Below are 12,191 nucleotides of genomic sequence, written 5' to 3'. Positions count from 1 at the left end.
TTTCTAAGCAAAAAGACCTACTGGAAACTTGAAAACCACCTCTTCCTTGCTGTATGTTAGCTGATAGGCACAGAAATGAAAAATAGCTTTGTTTGTTCTTCACATAAAATACATTGAAATATCAGGAAGATACCAAGTAGCTTGGTGAGGAGTGAGTAGCGCAGGCATATCTATATATCTAATATATATATATATTTGGTTTTATCATTGACTCACTCGTGTGACTTTGATCATTTAATCTCTCTGTCTCAGTTTTCCCCAGTATTTAGTGAAGACTACAAAAATGCATACTGCAGTTTTTGATGTTACAGTTGATTTCTGTAGATTCCAAGAGACGCAACAGTGCTTTAGGTACTGTGTGCCCATTCTGGAAATGCAGCGTATGTTTCAACAACTTACAGTTTAACTAAACTGTGGCTGGTAGAAACTTCATTATGTTAACTTTCCTCATCAAAACCGAATCTCTGTTTTAAGCCTCTGTGAACTCTGTGAAGTAGCAGCACATTTCTGGATATCAGAAAAGGCTCAGATATAGTTGAATGAATTTATTAATGAAGTATTCCCTCACAGCAAACAGATTTGTGCGCTCCCATAATTAAACAGTGCAGAAGTAGTACTTCTCACCTTCCCTTTAGAGAAAGTGAAAATAAGCACTGTACAATGTTAGATAGTTTTCTCTAAAATTAAAGTTTTATTGCTGTTGAAATCTTGCAAGTCTTATATTAACAAAACCATATGTTTTATTTTCTTAAATGTTAATATAGTTTTTTGTTTGCATTTAAATGTTCTCCTGGAGTGTTTATACCACTCCGAAGAAAGAGTATTGTTCACACATGAAAATCTGTAAATGAAACCAACTTGAAACAGAAGTAAAGCTAGCACATCTGTTTTAATATCTCAGAAAGTAAACCAGCTGTGTATATATAATATATACACGCTAGTAGTAGATGTTAAATTAGATTTTAAGAATTTGTTTCAGCTTAATAGCCTAAAATGTTATTAGTAACATAGATAAGGAAATTACTTAATAAAAAATATATGATTTTTAACCCGACAGTGTCCCTCTTAATTAAGTTATGAGATCCTTAGATGAATGATGTTATAAAAGTGCAGTGTGTAGCTTCTATTATTTATAACAGAATGCCAAAGAGCTAGCTCAAACCGATTAAAGCAAGGAAAATCTCATTGAAACTTGCCATTCTGAGTAAGTGAATGGTGAATATTTCTAGAGAATTCATACAGCTTTAGCATCTCAAACATAGCAACCAGCTAGCTCCTTTTGATGCAAGAATTAAACATGTTGGGAAAATAATGATGATACTATTAAATTAATAAAAAGGATGGTCTTGGCAGGTTCTGGAATGTGAACAAAAATACAAGTATTTAAATTGTGATAAAATTTAAATTAGAAGTCTGGGTATCCTCATCTGCCTTACAATGTCAGCTTTGCACTGATTTTTTTTATTATTATTTTTAATACAAACTTTAAATATTTCTATTAGGCAGGTAATTTATCTCCCCTGCTACAGACCACTATGGGGCTTGTTTCTTCCTGCCCTAAGCTGGTTGTCCACCCTTCAGCACAGTGAGTGTTGTAGACCTGCAAACCTTTAATCTACGTCTCCTAATAATGACAGCAAAGATTTGGGGTTTTAGCACTTCATGTTTGACTCTGTTGCAGGGCTGAGGAGGGTTGATGTGTGATCCACAGCAGGACTATGCTGGCACAGGGCACTGCTGAATCATTTCCGTCCTTCATGGTGGGGGAGAAGTGATTTGGCAGGGACCACGGAGGCCAAGACTAGCAACTCACCCAGGATCCCAGCTGCAAGCTCAATTCTGTGCAGTAAAACAGCAGGACCCTTAAGAGAGTTTGTGATCTCCAACCTCTCAGCTGCTTTTGGAAATCCCCTACCTCATCGCTTTCTTTATCTGTAATATGTGTCTTTTAGCTCTATAGAGATCAGGTGTGGCACACGGCTTTAAGGACAGGAAGGATCTTGACGCAGGAGAATTAAGAGGGTAAATATTCATTTTGTTGGTGTTTAACTTATCATTAGTGAACTTTTACCTCTGCTCACTTATTGTAGCAATTAGGTACTTTGGAAATTAAATTATCTACAATTTAAGCAAATAAGAAAGCTGAAATCTCAGCTACATTGAAGTCAATGTGGTGGTGTTTTTTTGTTGTTTGTTTTTTCCTTCTTTCTGGTGCCATGATTTCATCCTAAATATCCGAGTCATTGAGGTAGGGTTGATTAGTATCTCTTACTTTCTTTTACCAGTGCTTACTACTCTCTTGAGGGCTATAAAAATAACTTACTATATGGAATTTAAATCAAAATGTATGCAGCATAAGCAGATTTTAGAGAACTTGTATTTGAAATGTTTCTTTTCCTAGTCTGCCTTCAGAAAACTCCTAAGCAAAACAAATAATGAAGTAATTCATTTTAAAGGCTTGATTCTGGAAATATGGTTGAAGGATTCAAAAGACCTAAGCACATGTTCAAGGAAATACATGCTATATCTTAACATGATTATCATTTTAAGCCAGTTTCCTATAGCAGTTCGATCTATAACATGTAGAACTGATAGAATATAATCAAGTCTTATGATGATCATGCTTGGCATGGAAAATGAATGTATGCAAGGCTTCAGCTTAGATTAACCATGCACCACAGATGCATTCATGAGCCCGTTTCCTGTTTTGCTTTATAAGCACCCCCAATCCAATCTTTTAGAGACACTTTTATCTGCTAATAAGCATAATTACAGTCATTCCTGCTGTCATTTATAAAATTATAAGACATTCATTTAGTCAGTTGTGGTGTTGAAGGCTGCTAAGTTTCCCTGACCAGGGAAGTTCTGCTGAATTCCTTAAGAAGTCACCAGCACACCTGGTCCGGCAGCCCTCTCTCCGCTAGATCATTAGGCTGTGATGAACCACTGACTGCACAGAGATTTCCACAAGATAGGCAAGAAGTTCAGGTTCTCACCTCCGTTCACTTTGTACCATTTATTACTGCATAGAGAGGATCTAATTTTCTGCATCTGGCGGGTGTGAATCTAGACCATCTGCCCTGACACCTGAAGGGTTTCAGCGGTGTGCATTTCTGCAGGCCTGAGGCCTTTAAAACCAAGGGGCGTGGGGGGGCTTGTAAATTTGGCCATCTGCTGAGAGTTTTGTGGAGCATTACACAGGAGGGGAAATGCTCTGACACAACTCCACTTTAAATGGCATATCTTGAGTGACTTCAAGGTAAGGAGGCTGTCCTGTAGGCCTTCAGCTGCTGAACGCAGCTCGTGGTGCTACATTTAACTTCAGCCAACATTTCCCCAGTTGAGAAGCTCCTTTGCCATGTTTTTAACATGTAAATAATCCACACAATTTAGAAATCTAATGTTATTCTATGGGACATTTCCTTTGGACACTCATGACAACAAATAGAAAACTAGGTTGCTTATATTTATAACCTTTCAATCTTTCTGTAGGTATCCAAATGCTTGCCTCAGATAGTGAAGAGATTTTACTCTTAGTAGCTCCACAGACAATAAATTGCAGTTGTCTTCTTAGGAATGGGACATCTTCGAATTGGTGATATGAATAACTGATCACTTCTTGTATGAAGGAAACTCAGGCCTCGTGTATTTAAAGTCATCCTGCTGCTTACTACTCAGTATACTACCACGAAGTCCACAAGAAGTAGGGTGGTCAGATGACAGGTCACCTGAACACATCCGGAGTCTGGACTTTGGTTATGTATACTGATGTTACATATAAGCATCTGATACACTTCCTTGGGCCTCACGCCCTTTAACAAGAGTTTGGCATATCTTTTTAAATCAGTAGGAGGTTTGTCATTGACTTGAATTTAAATTGTGAAAAGGCTCTTGTTTTGAGGAAAGATATCTAAAAGTACCAGAATATGCACATCTGTTAGCCAGACGTCACTTCAAAAACCTAACTCTAGTAGAAAGTTTTAAAGGCTTTGTGGAAAATAATGGACCGCTCTGGGGAACTGCGGAATATTCAGATTAATCATCTAGACAGAAGTTTGTGAGTCTAGGGACTGTTCAGTATAGAAATGCTGAAGTCACTAGCAAAATGTTATGGTAGGTCACTCAGTTCTACTAAAAAGGAATATCGTCCTTTTAACTTGTGAAATCCTGCTGTCTATCTAAAGGTGGGTCATAGTAGAATAGTTCAGAGACAGCACTGATAAAAACTGTGACTGTTACTAATTTCACCCTCACTGATATATGTTCCATGCAACTGCTGTTTCCTCTTCCTAATTCACATTATAGTTGAGGGTTTTTTTTGTTTATCCACATGAATAGACAAGCTCATGAAATGGTCTCAAGCAGCAAATGGCTTTGGAAGACAGACAAAGTGAACTAATCTCCAGTTTATAAACGTACTGCAATGCTGAAAGAGCAAATGCTTCAGCAAGCAACTTTAAAGAGGAATTGGGTTGTGGAGTTTCTGAAGGAAAGAAGTTGGAGGTGACAGAGTACAATAAGGCCAGAGCACAATGACAGCCTGACTAGAGAAATTTGATTATATAAAGAGGGATAATAGATGAATCAACTAGAAAAACAGACACCAGAGAGAGCAGACAGAATACAAGAAAAGAAGCATTTGACCATAGGAAAATAAAATGAAGAGAACTTAGCAGTTTCCTACTAGCCAGCCTTTGAAACTGAATGGAGTGTGTGAGATTTTTAAAATATCGTTTATTTCTTAGACTGCTGGAGAAAGGACACTGCAAGGGACGAAGTGACTCTGCTATCACACAGCTCAAACTGCTTCAAAGGTCTGCCCAGTGTGGTAAGTGGCGCAAAGCACTTTGTGATCTCTGGATGGAAGTCTCGATAGTAAGTCCAAAAATTTTTTTCAAAGGGCAAGTCCAGCAGTCCTTAGCCCCAATTCAGGCAAAACTGCCATTGTTTCATACATGAGCGTCTGGAAAACAGAGGATACAGGGGCATTGAGCCAACTGTTCTGTTTTTTTTTTTTTCCTGTCTTTTTTGACTTTATTGTAGAAAAGGCTGAAAGACTTTTCAGGGTGGAGGACATTGTGAGAAAGGGAGGGGGCCACCCGCTGGTAATGCAAGGCTGAGCGTGTTCTCCACCACTCTCCACCTGCCCCCAATTTGCCTTATATTTTGCATCATTCAGTTGAGGCCAATCTTTCAGCCTGAAAAAAAGGACTTTGCAGAAAGTTATGGGCAAACAGTCTGAATGGAAACTGTTCTGCAAACTTAATTACAGTGTTTGCAGTTAAATGCAAACTAGTAACAGCACACTGGGATTAGCTGGGTGTTCAGCAGAGAGAGTCCAGGTACAAATGCTTTAGTTATATGGATCTGAATTTGAATTAGACACCTTTCAGCATCTTAAAAGAAACTCTGTCTCACCTGTGGTTCAGGATGTATCCCTTCTTTTTTTCTTTTTTCTCTTTTTTTTTCTCTCCCTTACATGTGTGTACAATAAAATCACAGTCAAAGCAAAGCAAACAGCTGTTTGGTTCTCCTTAGGGCTATATTGAAATCAATGAAGCATCTTCATGATCTATTGTTCTTAAAAATGTACACGCTGAGTCACTCCCTCAGCATCATCTTCTTGCAGTTCAGGGCAGGATTTCACCTCAGGTTTCAGTGATTGTTTTGGAGTCTGGGGAGCGATTGTGGATGTGTTCCTTTTGCTTGGGAGTAAGCTTTCCTGCTACCATTAACCTTTGCAATTGCTGACTAGTGACAAAGGGACTTATTTGGGTGCCATTCTCTTCAGGTGTTGAAGCTACCTCTAGTTTGAAAGGGCTGAGCGGAACGCCGAGCGTGTCGCAGAGAGAGGCTTCATGCTGTGCTGCACAGGCAGGCTTAGCTCAGGCAAACTCTCCCTGGAGTCAGTTGAGGTTTTCCCTAAGTGAGAAATGAGTTAAAAAACTGAGGCAAGATTCTGATCTTTTACCCAGGCACAACTCCAGCAACTTTGGAAGAGTTACTTTTGACTTACAGCATTGTAACATGGATCAGAGTCTGGACTACAATAAGGACTACAGCATTTGGCCCCGCTTCTGTGTAGGCTTTTATTAATTTATATATATTTTTTAAAAGGACAATTACATTGACTTTAATAACCCTTACCTCAAAGTTCACTTTAAAGAAAACTAATAAGGCTTTTTATTTAAAGGGAAAAAAAAAAAACTAAAAATAAAAGTTTAGCTATGGTCAGCCAGGGTGGGAAATTCCATTGTGGCTGCAAGCCCATGGCAGGTAGAGTGGAATTTAATGAAGGAAACTGCTGTGTTTTTGTGTCTTTCTGTATGTTTTTCCTTTAAAACCAAGAGCTGGGCAGGCTTCCCATTTGACCTGATGTGACCCAAGCAAATTGCTTCTTATATAAAAACAACTGCAGACTTGGAGAATGTGAAAATGCACTGTATCCTTTTTCCAACTCAGGGAAAATGAAAGCCTGAGAAACAGGACGGCCCTGTCAATACTCGTTGAGCAAAACTATCACTCAGACCCGATAAAGAGAGATTAGAACAGGCTTTCTTATGCCAGAGGGATTCATTATAAGTTAGATCTCTTTATGTGTTGTGTGGTTTCTGTTGTGTTTTTTTTTGTTTTGTTTTGTGTTTTTTTTTTTAAATAGACACTTACCATCAGTAAGGGAAAAATCCATTTTTCAAATACTGTTTTTTCTCTGTGTGAAGGGAGCAGGAAAGGAGCACTTGTAAAGGAGGATAGAGAAGGAAAGAGGGGGGAAAAAAGGAATTTAACTAACACATCCAAACTAAAGAAAGAAATTGATAATGGTTAAGATGTAGGCAAAAAGCCCAGCTTTTAGCTTTTGCTGTAACTTGGGAGAGCACAGGCGCAGGGATTCAGGGTGTGTCTGTTGATATTGTATTCAGATGTGTTGCCTTGGCATGTGTACTGACGGATTTATTTAAAAAACAAAGCAAAAAAAAAGCATTGTGTGCTCGTGAAATGACTTCATAAAATCCTTCCCTTTATGAATTATTTTGATCACAGGGCTTGTTGTTTAAATTTCTAAAGTACGGTGCTTTTTTTTTTTTTAATTGCCTTCTTTTCAGAACTGTCTGTTCTCAAGTTGGCACCTTTCGCATAACAGCATGTGGAGATTAAAGGAGAGGAGAGGGAGGGGAGTTGGGGGGGCTCTCATCAGACCAAGGGGGTGACACAGCACATAAATCAAACAAACATCTTCTGAGGGTCACTGCTGAAATGAGCCTTGAGCTCTCAGCCCCTTGTCTGCTGTATGGGCAGGTACAATCTTCAGTGGAGAGAAGAGCAAATACTCAAAATGTCGCGTGCTGCCATGTTGCAGAAGGCAGAATAGACTTCTGTTTGCTCTGAGTTGCTTAAAATGGAGGTGAAGGGCTTCTCACCCAGGGAAGAAAGATGCTGTGAAACAAGCCTAGTGCAGTGGGACCTGTCTTTCCGAAAAATGGATTTTGCTTGTGCTCAGTGAGCCTTCTGCCTAGTGGTTGGGGTCTTTTCATGCCATGGCTTGTGAGCGTAGTCAATATACTCTGTAAGCACTGCATGCTAAATGGGCAGATGTTCAGAAGGAGGCTATTTGGACGGTTTTGCTCTAAATATTGTGTTAAGGACCTGCAAAGTCAAGATCCACCACCGTCATCATACAGATCCTGTATTTATCCAAAAGTTGCAATGGTATTTTCAGACTCGGCATGAAAGTCAGAAGGTTTTCCTGGATTAAGGCTCTGTACTACGGACCAGGAGAGCTGGTAGTCACTCGCTGTTTCTTTTTGTTTGCTGGGGAACATTCACAAGCTCCCTAGTATTTTGTTGTTGTTACTTGGTAGGGTCTGAAGTACGATGGTGCTTGGGAATACCCTCCAAGACTATTCCTGCTTGTGTAAAGGAGGAAGTTAGAATAGTCCTTACCTGAAAAGTAGTGTGAGCTTTTTATTCTAACATTGTGTTCAGAGCATTAGGATTTATGTAGTAAGCTGTATTTTCTGTCAGGAATGCTTGTCTTTTCAGAAGGTCGCATGCAGAACCATGAGCCTGGTATTCATCTGAGGACAGGAATAATAGTTTTGTGTTATGTGTATTGATTTATTTGGTTCTCTTCTCATTGCACTGTCTGCTAGGCAGGGAGATCACAGCTGCACATATAAATGTGTGTAGTATCATGGCAAACAATGAGTTAGGGTTCTAGATTATGATGAAGAAGATGCCGATTTCCATGTAAGCAAAGAATCCTTGTTTGGCTTACTGGACGTGATATTAGAGCAAAATACGTTTTACTTTTTGCTGCATGGAATTTTTCTGCTAGTAACAGAGCTTCCAGCTCCTGACAGATTTGCTTTTAACTGTGTACAGGAAAGTTTCCAAAAAGAGACAAAGAGTGGAAACCCTATTATCTTATTCTAGAGAATTTCTCTCTCAGTTTAGAGACACTTTGTTCCCAGAAACTCTTTTCCATAGCCTAATACATCTTAATTCTCATATAGACAAATATGGCTGTACGTAGATTTTGCTTGTTGTTTACTTCAGGACCTTTCCTTGTACGGATTAGATATCTCTTTAATTTTGAAAGCTGCACTTTGGGTGTCTGGAGATGAGTGCCATTCAACTAGCTTTTCTTGAAGGCAGGTCTTCTTGACCCTTAGTCAGGAGAGTCTATTATGTTTGACATGATGGAGTTCATGTAGAACTATTCTGATCTAAGTGTGCCTTTTTACTTCCTATGCATAAACATTGGTACCACTTCGCGTATCTTCCATTATGGGCTGGACACTGAAGCCATCTAATTTTCAATGTATATTAATCCATTCATCCAGTAACAGCTGACTGTATAACGAGCCTGAATTATTTTTTGTAAACATGATTTTCTGCTGCTTGTGCATTTAGCTTTACTGGCCTTTTAGCAGGTAATGGAGGAAGAGTCAAACGAGCCACACAAAAGGTTTCAGCCTGGACTCTTTCTGTAGCATCTAATAAAGTACAAAAGTACAACAAACATGCCAACAAAATGTTGTGCCATGCTTATCGTGCAAAAATTGGGCAGAATTCCTACAGTAAGAGCTTGCTGAGACATACAAACATTTCCGTGGAACATTTTATTTTATTTAACAAAAGGTGTGTAAGTAATACACTCTAGTTTTAAGTTAGTCTTGTTGTTTCTCATGGATGCTTAGAAGAACAGCACCTAGGATGACAGATTGCTCTTTTTCTTTTTTTTTTTTTTTTTTTACAGGGCAAAGCACTTAGCACAGTGATGAGAGCAGTTTAAGTACATAGGTGTCTTTCTGAGAAGAGATTTAAAAGTGAAGTGCTGTAAGGTGTCTACATTTTTGGCAATGGACATTTCAACTGTTTTGAATTCCAGTGAAAGGCCTAAGGAACCTCCTAAACAGAGTTCAAAGGGCGTTTGGTGGCTCACGGAAAAAATCCTATTGCATGTCAGTTCTCCCAGTCTGGGCAGAATGTCACAGGACATGTCATCATGCGTCATCTGTTATTCTAGTTAGATAAATTCTCAGCTGCTTTTTTTGCCTGTACTCTTTTATTGATTTCAGAGGGAGTTTTGTCCAAGTAAAGAAGTGAATAGTGCTTCAGGATTCAACATCCTGACATTTTTATGTTCCTGGTCTTGACCAAGTATGTGAGCAGTTTGCTGAGTGAAAGTCAGGACAAAATGAAGATGCTATCGCGTGAAAAGCAGAGGAAGAAATTTCTCATTTAGAAATCCAAATTCAGGTGTCAGCAAGAGATGTTCAGTCTGTTTAGAATATTTCTAATTTGTACTAGCCACGCCCAGAGCTTCCACTGGCTTCAGTGCAGTTATTCTTACAGCTGCAGGAACTTTCCCAATAAACCTGCATCGAAGACCATTTAGCTACGTGGGAATGCTTCCAGTAATGTCCGTGTGCCCTGGTCTGGGCTGCACACGCATGTGTTTCTGGACTGAGTACTATCGGAGGGACTCTATACTCCTGTTTGAAAGATATAAAACAAATTAAATTCTCTGGTCAATAGTTCAGTTTTGATGTCAAAAGTAGTGACAAAAGTGAAAGCTATTGATGGGAATTATAAAAGTAGTGTGATGGATACTGCAATTTGTAATATATAAAGGCTCAGAAAAGAGATTTATTTCTTACTGAATTTGAGAATGTCACTGATTTTGGGATATCTCGTTTCTACTGGAAACAGCATTTGTAAATATTGCAATATTTACACTACATACATATTTTACTTTATATACTTGTTATATTTTTAAGAACAGTGACAGTAATATAAAAACTGGTAATAGTATCTTGAATTTTTATAGGTTTCTTTACCTGAAAAATTTATAAAGGGCCTTATAAACATAGTTCTTGCTCTTGTGAATACTTACCGCTACTTACTTAATTTTGAGCATGTGACTAGTCCTGTAAGGCTAAAAATTCAGGGGAATAGCTAACCAGATGTAAGCTGAGTATGTGTGTACATGTTTTTCTAATCAGAGTTTTACATTTTTAAAGAAACTGCACAAAAATCTTATCATTTACTTTAAAAAAAATATTTTTGGGATAAGACGAGAACATTATTCACTAACTTATGACAGAAATGCATAAAACTTCACTGTTGATACTGCAAAACGGACTTGAAAGAGAAAATTATATTTACCCAGTAATTTGGAATGTGGCAAGCACACTGCAGTACTTTTTCTTCTTTTCCTTGTCTCATGCGCAAAGACTGGCAGGATTTCAGTTCAGTCTAAAGTGAAAATAAATAGGATACCTCACTCAAGAAGAACTTACGTCATTTGCTTAAGAATGCATATAAAGCGTTTGACAGGGTTGAGTGGTATTTTATTTGGTTAAATTAGGGTTTGAGGTATGTGCAGTTTAAACTCCTTCCCCTTCTGAGAATGATAAAAGACAGGAATGCTATAATCATCTGGTTATATGAGGCCAGAACAGGTGCAGGATATGGAAGAATGAATGCTCTTTTCCCTCACATCTGTTCTCTGATGAACTATTTAATTCTTCTTGCAGAAATCTGTTAAAAGCTTCTCCTAAGGCTTCCCTGTAGGCAGGCAGTTCACTGCAGCACCCTACATGCAGCACCTTCTGATGCATGGGAAGCAGCATATGCACATGTCCTTTCCATTTCTCAATGTGGAATGAGAAAAACAGGAATGTGTGCTTAGAAGTCCTCTCTCTACCTTCCTTCCGGGTACAGCAGAGGTTGAACTGACTGAAGAGTAGCATCATGATCCGTTTCTGCTAGTGGGAATAACATTGATTTCTTTTGTGTTTAAAACAACGATTAGAACTGGATTGCTTTACTTTCTGTATGAGGATCTGTCAATTATTCTAGTTTTGTTGTTTTTTTCCTCAATATCCAAACAAATTATAAGTGAAAGCGAAACCTCATAAATGTTTAATTTGAAATTGTTTCTGCTTCTGGGTCAAGACAACTTGAGTTTATCAGACAGGATGTCCTCTTGTTGGGAAAATAAGCTGTGCTACATTCCTTATTTCTTTGTTTCTTTGTGATAGGTATACCCAGATGTTTGAGCTTTTGAAAATGATGGTTGAGTTTTTGAAACTCAGAGCCATATTCTCTTCATAGTACAGATTTCTTCACAATACTTCTGCTAATTTTAATGGGATCCATACATAAACCCCTTTTGTAGATGTAGAGGAAGGGATCTTGAATGTTTTACTCTTCCCATCTGTGTATTGGGAATGCGATCTGATGAAGAGGACGAAAAGAGTGCCAGTTTACAGCAGAAAAGTATTAGAGGAATTCCCACCACACACTTCTCCTGCAGTGAAACACAAGCATATGTTTACAGAAGAAGACTGTAAAGTTTGGTGTGAGCTTGGGTTTCAACTCCCTCCAAGCCTTGACATGCTGGAATCCAGCATTTGAGTCCAGATCATTGCTATTTTGTGAGCCAACAGTCAAAGTCTCAGCTACGTGTAAAAAAATCCTGCTTAACATTGGAAACTTGAAAGTCAGAATTTTAGTTTTTTTCTCTAAAATAACTGAAGATAAATGGACCCTATCAGAAGGTGATTTATTCTGCTTGGGTAGACCTCTTATGATGGGACAAATTTCTCTTTAAAGGCACCTTGGTATCACAGAAAGCATTTAAACAAAAGATACTAGGCTTCAGTAATTCATATGAATGTTGC

The 12,191-nt window shown here is 38.5% G+C and overlaps 1 protein-coding gene across 36 annotated transcripts in view; it reads left to right on the top strand.

Moving 5' to 3' along the window:
• ZBTB20 (zinc finger and BTB domain containing 20) overlaps nt 1-12,191 on the top strand; it is a 478,527-nt gene that overhangs the window by 241,579 nt on the left and 224,757 nt on the right. For 30 of the 36 annotated variants that reach the window (XR_005823591.1, XR_005823599.1, XR_005823600.1 and 27 more), the window contains one exon: nt 4,746-4,828. The exons of 4 other annotated variants lie outside the window; for them this stretch is intronic. The gene's annotated coding sequence lies outside the window, so the exon portion shown is untranslated. Of the gene's footprint in view, nt 1-2,003; nt 2,023-4,745; nt 4,829-5,975; nt 6,082-12,191 lie in introns of those variants that run through there. 2 more of the 36 variants (XM_040570877.1, XM_040571016.1) reach the window with 2 other exon arrangements.

This window comes from Cygnus olor, chromosome 1, assembly GCF_009769625.2.
Source record: "Cygnus olor isolate bCygOlo1 chromosome 1, bCygOlo1.pri.v2, whole genome shotgun sequence".
NCBI lineage: Eukaryota > Metazoa > Chordata > Aves > Anseriformes > Anatidae > Cygnus > Cygnus olor.
The sequence above is the reverse complement of the archived record's forward strand: the minus strand, read 5'-3'. Positions and strand labels throughout refer to the sequence as shown.